The 12,182-nt window shown below is 31.2% G+C and overlaps 1 protein-coding gene across 2 annotated transcripts in view; it reads right to left on the bottom strand.

Annotated features, from left to right (window-relative positions):
* LOC130452451 (amphoterin-induced protein 2-like) overlaps window positions 1-11,724 on the bottom strand; it is a 74,309-nt gene extending 62,585 nt beyond the window's left edge. For both annotated transcript variants that reach the window (XM_056791737.1, XM_056791738.1), the window contains exon 1: window positions 11,561-11,724. The gene's annotated coding sequence lies outside the window, so the exon portion shown is untranslated. The remainder of the gene's footprint in view (window positions 1-11,560) is intronic.
* Window positions 11,725-12,182: the final 458 nt, after the last annotated feature.

Raw genomic sequence — 12,182 nt, 5'->3', positions numbered from 1 at the left:
GTCTTTTAAGGACAGTAATACCTCAGCCTGTATCAACAAGTATTGTTGCAGAAGATTTGCGGGAACTTTGCCCATAATATTGTTCTGGATTCGGTCATTTCAGGAAAGCAACGATATTCTCTCACATTTTTTGTACATTTTTTATTCTCCGAGTCGTTTATTCATCATTTTAGTCGTTCAAAAAAATGTGTTACTGGTTACATAACTTGGTCAGAAACTTATATATGTCTTACATATTTTGTATAAGTTATCCGTAACAGTGATTCATTAATCACTACCGTGATTAATAGGTATTATTGAGGTCGAGGAAGTAGAGGTATAATGTGTACATTATACAACAATCATGAATAAAGCGTATATATCGATATTGAAGTCTAAATGGCAAATTGTTTTAAAAATTTATCAAATACAATCTAGTGATGAGAGATAAATGCTGCAATGAAAGATTCGTACTAGAGTTGATTACACCTGATATATAAATATCTTGCAAAATTTTGCCTAAATTGGCACGGATGATATTCACGTAAAATATTCATACTTATCAATGAAAAACTTTCTGTATTTATTCACACATATTTATATGCTTATAATTGCAAAACAAATCTTCATATGGAGTTTCTTCCACTATCAACTTTTTTAGCGTAATCAAGGTAGTTATTCCTTTTTTCTGCATAAAACTTTTGGAATCCAGTTCAAAGTACTTAGTTTTTTATATGCTTAAAATAGAACAAATTAATCTAGCTAAAAAAATATTTCACAAAATTCATATATTTTAATCCAATTATTAATTTTTCGGGTTCGTGAAGGTGAATGCGAAACTTTTTTCTCATTCAACCCCCAACTTAACTTTCACGCTTCTCGATATGTTCATTCCTGTATATTGTTTTCCAGTTGTCTTTGTTAAAACAAAACAGGAATGATATTCAACTACCTACCGTCTATCACAGAATTCGAACAGAAGAAACAATAATTTCTGCTTATTGAAACGATCGTCGAATATACATCTTGTCATGTAGAAAGAATAATAGGAACGAACGGAAATCAAACTAGAACATCGCTAAGAGAATCGAGTGAATACAAATACCTTGAATCTATTCCAGATAGTTGTGTTATAAAGAGAAGTTTGTTATTTCTTATCGACTTCTGCTTTATTGTAGGTTTCTATTTTTGTATTGAATATGGAATTTTATGGCAATGACAGATTCTTTCATTATACAGGGTATTCTGGGATTGGTGCAAAAAATTCAGGAGTAAGTAGATGACGTGGAAATAATGTTGTTATATAAAAAAATTCTCATACGTCCTTCTGTTTCTGAGTTATAGGCATCAAAAGTTGCGAAATCAGAACTTATATTCAAATAATTTAGAAAATAAACCTAAATATGAGTTCCGATTTCGCAACTTTGGCGGACTAGAAACGAGGAAATATTTCTCATGTCGCAGCATTATTTTCACGTCAACGACCCACTGCCCAATTTTTTTGCATCTAGTCCCATATATATTTTTATTTTATGAGTTGCTTCTCCAGTTACAGTCTAAGTATTAGTTGAACAAGTTTCTGTTATCATATGAAAAACATTTCGTAGTACCACAAAATTTATTTCAAACTCAGACACCTTCCAATTGAATCGGAGTGCAAAGGCTTCGAACCATTTTCTTTTGTATAAACTTTGATGGAAGACGTAGAGCGGTACGCCAGAAGCACGGCTCTCGCAAGAAGGTTACTCCCACGAAACAGTCGACAACAAGTACGCTACATTGGCTAGTTGAAGATAGAAATTGCTTCAGCAGCTTCCATTGAATGGAAGTCGCTTTTGGTAAAACATCATATCGATTCATAAATAGGTCGTAGAAAAAACGAGAGGTCAAAATCGCCATTCTCAAATAAACCCAGATGACCCTTGCTGTGGTGAACAAAATTCCACCTAGACTTAACAGCGCTAAATTAACAACCCTAGGTCACAGCGGCTCAGGATAATCTGAACAAGGTTTAGGTTTAGGTTTCTAGTATCGATGACGCTAGAAAGCAGTGACAAAACAATAGAATGAATCCATAGTACGATTGACACATACATCTTATCCAAAATTGTGATCAATGACCGTCAATCATGGATCAATGAAGGTATTCGAAGAAAGATGGATAATGATTGAAAATGTGATATGAGAACTATGTATACAAATATAGGAAAGCTGGGAGACAATTTGGAAAATAACTGAAAGACTTTCTTGTCCGTCGTTCATAGTTTCAATGTTTGTTGAGAAACTGAAGATGCAAACCACATGAATTAGTGAAACCAATCAAAAATCAATGAAAATTCTATAATGAGCAGAATCAATATTTCAATTAATCAAAATTTCTATCAACGTCAATTTGAATATTGAATTTTGAACTGTGATTTTAAAATTTTTACAAGCATTAACAATATCAAAAATCACCGAAAATCTCAATTAATTATTGTAAGTAAAATTTTATTATTGTTATACATTCATATATATTTCTTATATTGTATTTGACCATAATTTCAGTCTCAGACGATTAATACATAATTATTCGAAAGCTCGGAAAATGAGAATATATTAGAGTTAGTTCACTTTGGTGTTTCCTTGCCACGTTCCCAATAAAAACCGCTTATATATATATATATATATATATATATATATACAATTATTTGACGTTTTGACTTTTTTTCAAGTCTCTGTCAAAATATTTTGATATCTTGTGAAAATTTTAAATTCAGAGGTTTCACAAAATTCATTATTCAAAGTGACGTTGATAGAAATATTGATTAATTGAAATATAGCTGACAAAGACTTCGTTTGAATTTTGAATCCTATGAGTTTGAAAATTTATACAAGCATTAACACTATCTAAAGCCACCTACAATCCTAATTAATTATTTCCCAGACGATGAATATATAAGTATTCGAAAGTTCGGAAAATATATTAAAGTTAGTTCAGTGTTCCTTTGCCACGTTCCCAATAAGAAACCGCTCATTATATTTATTTATTCTCAAAAAATTTATTGATCAATGCAACATCTTGTGCATTTGTGCATCATTTGCAATTTTCGTTCATTTCGGCGCAAGATCTCTTCATCAAGTTATCTAATTAAATATTGAGCCTGTTATATTTTGTTGATTTCTAAATACAAAGCACTCAATTTTAATATTGTTATAATTGAACTTGACGACTTGAATATTTTTCTATCCGCAAAAAAATTCGTTACCAAAAGTGCAGATCACGATACATATAATTAAATACAAATACAATTATGGATTACTGGCAGTCAATTGATAGCAATTCTTCTTTGGCACTCGCAGTTTTTGAAATCCGAAGCTTTAATTCGTCTATATTCCATAGGATGGGATCCTTGCAAATTTGATTCATATGCAGCACTAGCAGCCGATTTCAAGGGATGTTTTCTCAAAAAATTGATCAATGCAACTTCATTTAGAATTTTTGTTCCTTTCGCCGCAAGATCTTGTTCAGATGGCTTCTTCACTCTGGCTACGATAATAACATTAAGACCTAGATGAGTTGCCAGGCTTCTGATAGACCGACCAACCTCAAATTTCGCAAAAATGGTAGCATTCTTAATTTCAGTTCACTTACAAGGCATCAATCACTCTTTTATTTCATCTGAACTCACATTGACGATTGAATGATCTGTCACTGACAATGACAGTGACATTAGGTAGGAGCTCTGATTCATGCACGTAAAATGTAAGTGTGTGCGTTTTTAGTGAACAGAAATGTTCAATGGCACTGACAGATTCATTTATTAACTCACTAGTGACGACATGCAAGGTTTTGAAAGAACAAACTCCATGAAAATGTTATATCATACATAACAAACTCAATATTTATATCTAGTATCATTTTGTTTTTTGAATAAAAAGATTTCAATATTCCCCTACAAAATTGCATACCACAATCATCAATTAATTAATTAAATGCCCAAGGATGAATACATAGTTATTGGGAAGGTTGACATATATGTATTGAATAAATGTTCACTTTGCTATTTTATTGCCGCAAGATATATAATTTTTCCCAACTGCGCTCCGACATCGAATTAAGTTGTTGCCTTTTTTCCTTCGAATTGTTTGCCCTACTTTCATAAAAATACTTATATAACTGATATAGCTGCGATCAGATTCACGAGATAAATGATAGAGTTTTTCTGATGAGATATCAAGTTGACTCCAGAAATTTCTATTCCATAGGTGAGTTAATGCTTCATGAGAAATCCTCCTGAATTTAGGAGATATGATTTATTACATTTCTCTCCGGCAATATAAGATTAGGCTCGTAAAAACATCTTGATTTATTTCGATAATGATACCTTTGGAAAGAAGAAATTTTATCACGGCTTTTTCGAAACTATGAAGTGAACATGGAATAAACATGTTAAGTGAGATGTTTTGTTCAAAATTATATAATAAAATTTAGATATGATGATAAATTTGAAAATTTGTTTTACACTGCTTATGAGGGCAGAATAGTAAGTCAAAAGATGACAACATTTTCGTTCTTGTAAATATATTGTTTGTTAAAGCCACAACTCTGGCATAATTTGTGAAATTTTCACGTGAATCTAAGAATTTTTAACTGAACTGTGACGCTTTTGTCAAACCGCCTTCGTAGAAGTGGTTAAAAATTCTTATGATAATATGAGGAAGGAATACGCAACTGGATAGTGGACAGAAAAAATAAGAAAAGTAGTTGAACAGAATAAAGGATTATAATAAAATTCTTCCAAAAATGGAAGTAGAGACAACAAAGAGGCGTACAAAATAATGAGAAAATAAGTCAAGAAACAGGAGAATTGGCAAACATAATAACTATAATAGATCGATAATAAAAGCTTTTGGATCAAAATCGAACGAAAGGAAATGGGAAAAATAAAAGTTTGAGGAAACGATACTGAAATAAACACGAAGGACAGATTGAAGACATGGAAGGAATTATTTGAAAGAAAGTTCAGTCACAAAGAAGGGAGCTTGATAAGAGGAGAAAAATTAGAAAAGTGCATATTTTTATATATAAACAACCTATTGATGATAGAAAAGAAATATAACAGAAGAAAGAATAACATATCTCGAATAGTATATAATATTAGGATAAAGATGAGAGTAAAGCAAGAAAATGATCTTATTTCACGTTCGTTTAAACTAGTCATGGATTTGAAAATAGAAACAATAAAAGATAAGAACCGTAAATTTGAAATAATAATTGGCTACAGAAATCTAAAGCCTATGGACGGATTAGTATATGCAGACGATAAATTAATAGATTAAGGAAGATGGGACACATGTATAAAGACAACCAAAGACCTCAGAATAGAGGTAAATTTATGAAAATATGAAAGATTGGTAATGAACTGAATAAGAGAACATGAGAAAGATCTTATGATGTAAGGAGGAAATATAGATGAATTGATCACATTTTGAGAGACGATTGAGAAATAGTTATACGTAGAAAATTCGAAAAGAGTGGAAAAAGTCAATAAAATATACTATGCTCTAAGTAAGACAATATTCAAGAAAAAAGAATTAGATGAAGACAGGAAAATGAAGGTATACAACTCGATAACATTATCCTCTCCTTAATATATAAAAGTAATACCTGGGTGAAGAAAAGAAAGATACAGAGTAGAATAACAGCGGCAGAGATGGAGCAGCTGTGAAAAATATCTAGGAGAACAATGATGGAAAGGATAAAAATTATTATTATTATAAGAAAATCAGTAGGAAGAAAGAAGATTGAATTGCTATGGACACATGTAGAGAAGATTACCACAGAGCATAAAAAAACAGTTGCACAATCAAAAAGACATAAAACAATTATATTATACTAATAACATAGTGGAGAAAGAAAGGATTAAACAAAACGAAAAAGGAGGGAAGGACCAGGATAAACGGATTGAAGGTGAGTAAAAACTGAAACCTCAATATTATGTCCTCATAAAGGACATGAAGGGTTATAGAAAAAAAGTTGATTCTCAAAACAATTTTTCTGACTGACAATTTCTGGAGTGAATCAGAATATTTATTATTTTGGAATCATTAGGCTCTCATTTTCTACTTATTACTAAGAAATCATTATTTTCTGTGAATAAAAGCAGTAAAACTATATACCTAATAAAATAATGTCACAATAACGAGAAACCAATTGACATTGCAAATAAAAATACAAATAAGACAAATCGATTTTTTAGTCAAATCTCAAGAAAAACCTCATCAACCATCGCCCCTCGTATTATTTATTTTTCGTGAAAAAAATCTCTCTACCTCGAATAAATGATGGTATATTTACATATTTTTTCAACGGTTTGAGAAAATATTTGATGTTTCTATCACAAATTGAAATACAAAATTTTCTTCTCCGCTTTGAATTATCCACTTGAAACGTACGAGTCATCTGAGATTATTGATTTTGAAAAAATATGAGAACTTTGTTTTCATTGCATGTTCCGTAATAAAAAATTCCAAAATATTTGACGAGATTAAAATGTTTCTTTGTACTTCCTACTTATGAGAATGATTCGAATAGAATAGAATGTTTATCCTGATTATATATCTAGTAATGGGAAACAAAATTTTAGCGAAGAATTTTGTGGACAATCTTATAGAAATTCCCATAAGATGAAATATTTGGAAAAATTGATAAGCAAAACATGATAACATTCCGTATTCAATAGGCTATAAATTGGTCATCAGAATATGCCATGACAAGACAGCTTAACTTTTGTTTGCTGAAGCATAACGAGATCCATGAACCTATACACAATCTGCGTTCAGTATACCGAGAGTTATTACCAATGATCAAACTTTATGAATTTTATAACAATGGAACTAATGCCAAAATATACCTCAACATCACGATGTATCACAACGATCTTGAAATATTAATTTACGCATAGCATCAATGTTTTCTGACACAAACGACCTTTCCGAAATTCATCATATAGTGTGCGACCATAATTGATGGCCGGTTTAGCAATTGCAACATTTATTCTGTAGATAAAGTTCCATTTAGTTCTTGTCCTATATTTTCTCCACAAGGAGGATAAGGAATGATGGCAATCGTGATAAATAAATATAACAAACTTGATTGGCTGTGTATTTTCTCCATAGATCAACAAACATATTTTATTATATCAAATTCCATTTAAACTCTGGTTTATTAATCAATGAGCGATATCATTACTCAATTTTGATAATATAAATGTTGATTACTCATTGGATAGTGATAAGGATATTGATCTTGTGGAATTCCTTCAACACAGAAGAAGGTCTTATATAGTGGGGCAAAGAGTGCATAATTTCAAGAAATTGGATTAGCATTATTTTCATACTAGATTAGATAAGTTCTCCTACTTTCCATTAGATTATTCTGTTTAGCTAGTCTTAACATTAAATTTCTCTCTTCGAGAGTGAAAGTGCTAACTGGCACCTTAGTGTTAGTATTTTGCATTTTTTGAAAATAAATTTCTCTCACAAGAAACCTCTCAAATTACTGTTCCATGAAATATCTTCCAGATAACTGTCTTATCTCATAGTTGAAAGTAAGAGATAACAATCTCACGATTCAACCATCAGATAAAAATTATTTTGTTATTGATAAGCCCAATTTTCAATAATAATTGGTAGTTAAGACTGATCTCACCGATAAATATAATAACCAGAGAAACACAGTAGTTCGAGATGGTGCTTCAACACCATTAAGCGAGTTGATCTCCACAAATTGTTGTTGTCTCAATCCACACCAAAAGTCATTTTTTGATCCAAATAAATGTTTCAAGTATCTATAGACAACTCAAATATAATTCGTATGGCAACATGAGTAGAACCATCAATAACCAACATATTAACATCAGTGAGGAAAAGTTCAATCTGCACTTGTGAATTTCACTAGATTGAAACTTGCTGGTGATGCTATGTCTCTCACAAAATTAGCAATCCAAATAGTTTGTCCAACAATACCAAGACACACTATTCAAATTACGTCCAGCTTCGTATTTCGAAATTAAGGGCACCTTTTGTAACTAATTGTTACAAGTAGTTGCAAAATTAGTACAAGACTTCTCTCTTGAAACAATAGTCTCATGAATAAACATTAACCCAGTTCCGAATTTTCCCAATAACCAATGAATAGCCTACCGTCATTATATGAAAGTCTTACTCTATTTCAACTTGCACTATTCTACTGAAGCTCTTATGTTAGAAACGGTTTCGTAGATTACATAGTAAACATCTTATTCGCTCTTATTCTCGAATCATTTGAAATTAATTTTGATCATTCTTAGTAGATGTTATAAACATGAAATGGGTATTTTCCGTCGCAATATTTTGTATAGGATAAATAAATCTTCAAAAAACCTTTTTAGAATTTAATTTCAAGTATTTAAACATATAGAGCTCTGTATAACAATAAAAATTAGAGAGTAGCCAACAATATAAATAATGAAAGGTACTTTATTTGTATCTTGAACTGAATAAAGAAATTTCTAGTTGGACCTCTATTAGTTCATGATATTTATCAGTTTTCTTCGTGAAAATAGAAACTTTTTCTAAAATAATATGTATATTTATCAAAATCACTACTGAACTTGCAATTCCAAATTTCGTCTAATTTTAAGTACAGACACTCCATCGAGTAGTTTTTAGCTCTTTAGTGAACAATAATGTATAGTATCTTCGATTTTTTTTAATTCTATTGCTTCTTCGAACAGAACTATTTTGGTGGAATTGAAAGGGTGAAAATTATTTTTCAAGCTTTATTTGTTACAAATGCAGATTGTTATTTTTCTGACAGATTTTTTTGTATTATACAAATTATTTGATACTTGATAAATCAGGGGCCACCTGTTTGACCAGGAAAGTCAGATTCTACAAAAAGAACCATAGTAGAAATTCCTGCAAAATTCCTGCACCATTTTCCCGGTCTGTTTGATTAGTAAGCATGGCGAGTAAGCAAGTTTTTGATTAGATCATTGAGCTCAATTTGAAAAAAAAAAAGTTCCTCATCAACTAAAAAATCTGAGCTAAATTTGTTCTGGGGAGCAAACGTTTCTAAGTCCTCTGCATTACTCAAGATGTCATATAAATGAGAAGATGTGTCCGGATCTGGCTAGGAGCTATGGGACACTAGATGACTAGCTGAATCAAGGTTGGTGTAAGATATTTTCTCATTATTTTTCGTATTCAATCGTTTGTGATTTACTTGTTCACGCTATATCATAAAAATGCCAAAATGCAGTTTTTTCACCCTTAGACCACAATCGCAGATCTTCCTCATATCTTCTGCACATTTTATGAGTAGCATACTTTGTCTTGATCATTGAGTATCAATTAGAAGTAAGCAAAATAAACATTTCTCACAAAATTATCTATTTTTCTTTGTTGACTTTTCATACACAAATATAACAGAAGCTGTACGGAGGAATTACACACCTCGGTGAGTCATAACACATATATACAGTTAAGAGCACAGTAGCGTTTGAATGCTAGATGTCAACCGAGTATAGCAAAACTGAGTCAGCTAGATATATGTTCAATCTTACTTAACCTGCTTAGACATGACAATAATTGCAACCGTCTGATTAACACTAGAAATTCTTCATCCCTCCCTCTCAATTAATTATCTTTATATTTATCTGGACGTAATTATTTACGTCCATTATCTTTTTCTTAATTACCAGATACGTATATTATTAGAATTAGGGTAAGAAATAAGAGATAAATTTAATCTAATTGGACGCTTAAGAAATGGAATGTAAAATTAGAACTTACTAAGACTTTCACAAAGAAAAAAATTTACTATTGTAAAAAATTGATGAGATGAAATTTTTTGAATATTTATTTTGACTCAGGACATCAAAATCTATGAGAAAATCTATGGAAAACCTATACAGTTTTCTACTTGCAGACCTGCGTTATCTGCAGAATATACTGCACTAATTGTTTCTGCCCCAGATAACGTCTGATCTCAAAATTCCTTGACTCTATTCTCAGAAAACTCAAGTCATCATTTTCAGCCATCCTAATACCCGGAACCTAAGACGTTTACTTCGTAATTTCTCCTTAATGCTTTCGTGAGAACGTTTCTAGAGCTGCAGAGAAGTTTTATATTTAGCTTCACATATTTTTTCTGTTTATTCTTGGCAGCGCTTCTGGCATCTCTATTCTATGATTGTAGATGTGAATGAACCAATTTCTCAATCTGTTCAGATCATTCTTAGTCAATTTCTTCATATATATTTCATTCTAGAACAAATAACAGTAAATGCTTCAAGTACTTCCAATGAGATTTCCCGGTTTTCTTCAGCTCTTCCTTAAGTTTCATATTCTCGAACTTCGGGTGAGAAACGATCACCCATCATGGATATTATGTCTGTATTCATAATTTCACTTGACATATAGTATTGTCGCTAGAGTTTCCTTGGAGATGTTATGAATATATGTACTCCCATGCAGAAAATCGATCGTTCCCATAATAAAAATGATTCTATAATAATGTGTACTTTTGATTGTTGTTGTTTAATTTTCAGTCTTAAAAATGCCAACATATACTACTTTTTGACCCACGAATGTGTAGGATGTAGCTATTTTGTAGCATTAGAAATATATCAACAAAAGTATTTATTTATTGTGGTTTCTTATTTGAAATATATTAAACTACACATTTTTCAATACTACTTCAATTCTAAACACTAGAAAGCAAGCAATAGGTAATAGGTGGTAGCTTCACACGTCATTGCGCAACAAAAAAAGATTGTTTTGCTTTGTTCAACACAAGTGATTCTTCAATTTATCTCCATAAACTCCCAAGTTTCTCAATTCAATTTATTTAGTGACTTACTCAACAACGCGTTATAGAAACATAATCCAGAACGGCATCTATTAGATTTATCACGAACCACGATTATTACCACATCTGCCACTAACAGCACATACTTTTTGGACGGAATATAACGGATGATCCAATTTTGTAGATTGTTTAATATTATATTCCAAAACGAACCTATTTACATATTTTTTCCCAAGATAAAAACGACCAAGTAATAAATAATCGGCGTGCATACTTCATCCAAATCATCGTTAAACATTTTCTATGTGACTGGGTCAGAAATATATAAATTCCATATTTATATATCATCAAGTGCATTCCAGAAAAATGTTATGTTTCCGCGAGAGCTTCAAAACACGTCCCACCATAGTTAACGCGAAAGAAGATGATATATCTACTCACACCAAGTTTGAAGTTAGTGATAGATTTAAATTAATTGAAACCGAATCCTTTGACCAGTTTGCACATGAATAAATTCCATCTTTATAATATATAGGATAAGGGACAAATATTTCGAATGAGTACTTTCACCAATTAACCTGATTATTAATTGCTAAACAATATATTTCACCATATTAAAAATTCAGATTGTGATTGTATTTTTCATCCATATTTTTCATCCGATCAAAATTGATAAAAAAAATGTAGAATTGGATATATATTTCATATCGTATTGAAAAAATTATTCACTATCCAAAAACTCACCAAAAATAAATGATAAAATCCAAGAATCACAAATTAAGTCCCATTTATCTCTTGGCAACGAAAACCAAATCACAACATACAAAAAAAGGACATGTATTCCAATATTTACGAATATATTTTTATATATTTATCCCGACGCCGCCGACGGACGCTTCGTTCAGACTAACTTCGATTTCAAAACGACGCTCCCTGAGCGCCTCGGCGCCGGCCCAGTTAGAGCAGGGAATTCTTTTAACATCTCTAGATTTCTGAATTTTTGGTGACACATGGATAATCTCGGCAAACTCCTACCACAATATTTAAAGATTTGGTGTAGGCTAACTATATCATAATTGAGAATACAAAACACTTAGCTTGTCTCCATTATTCCGCATTTTGATTTCAATTAGTTTGAATCTATGATTATCAAGTTGTATGCCTGATATCACGCTTATATTTTTATAGTTGTAAAACTTCAATTATGAACTGAAAAAATATTTTGTTGAAATTCCTGAAAAATACATTGAGAGACTTTTATATTCCAGAGAATTGATATAAAAATTTTGTAATATACTAATGTTTTTTGTAAATCGATAATAATGAATCATTAAGTATTATGCTCATTATTATGAGATTTATTGGT

Source organism: Diorhabda sublineata, chromosome 1, assembly GCF_026230105.1.
Source record: "Diorhabda sublineata isolate icDioSubl1.1 chromosome 1, icDioSubl1.1, whole genome shotgun sequence".
NCBI classification, from domain to species: Eukaryota; Metazoa; Arthropoda; class Insecta; order Coleoptera; family Chrysomelidae; genus Diorhabda; species Diorhabda sublineata.
Note: the sequence above shows the minus strand (reverse complement) of the source record. Positions and strands in the feature narration are given on the sequence as shown.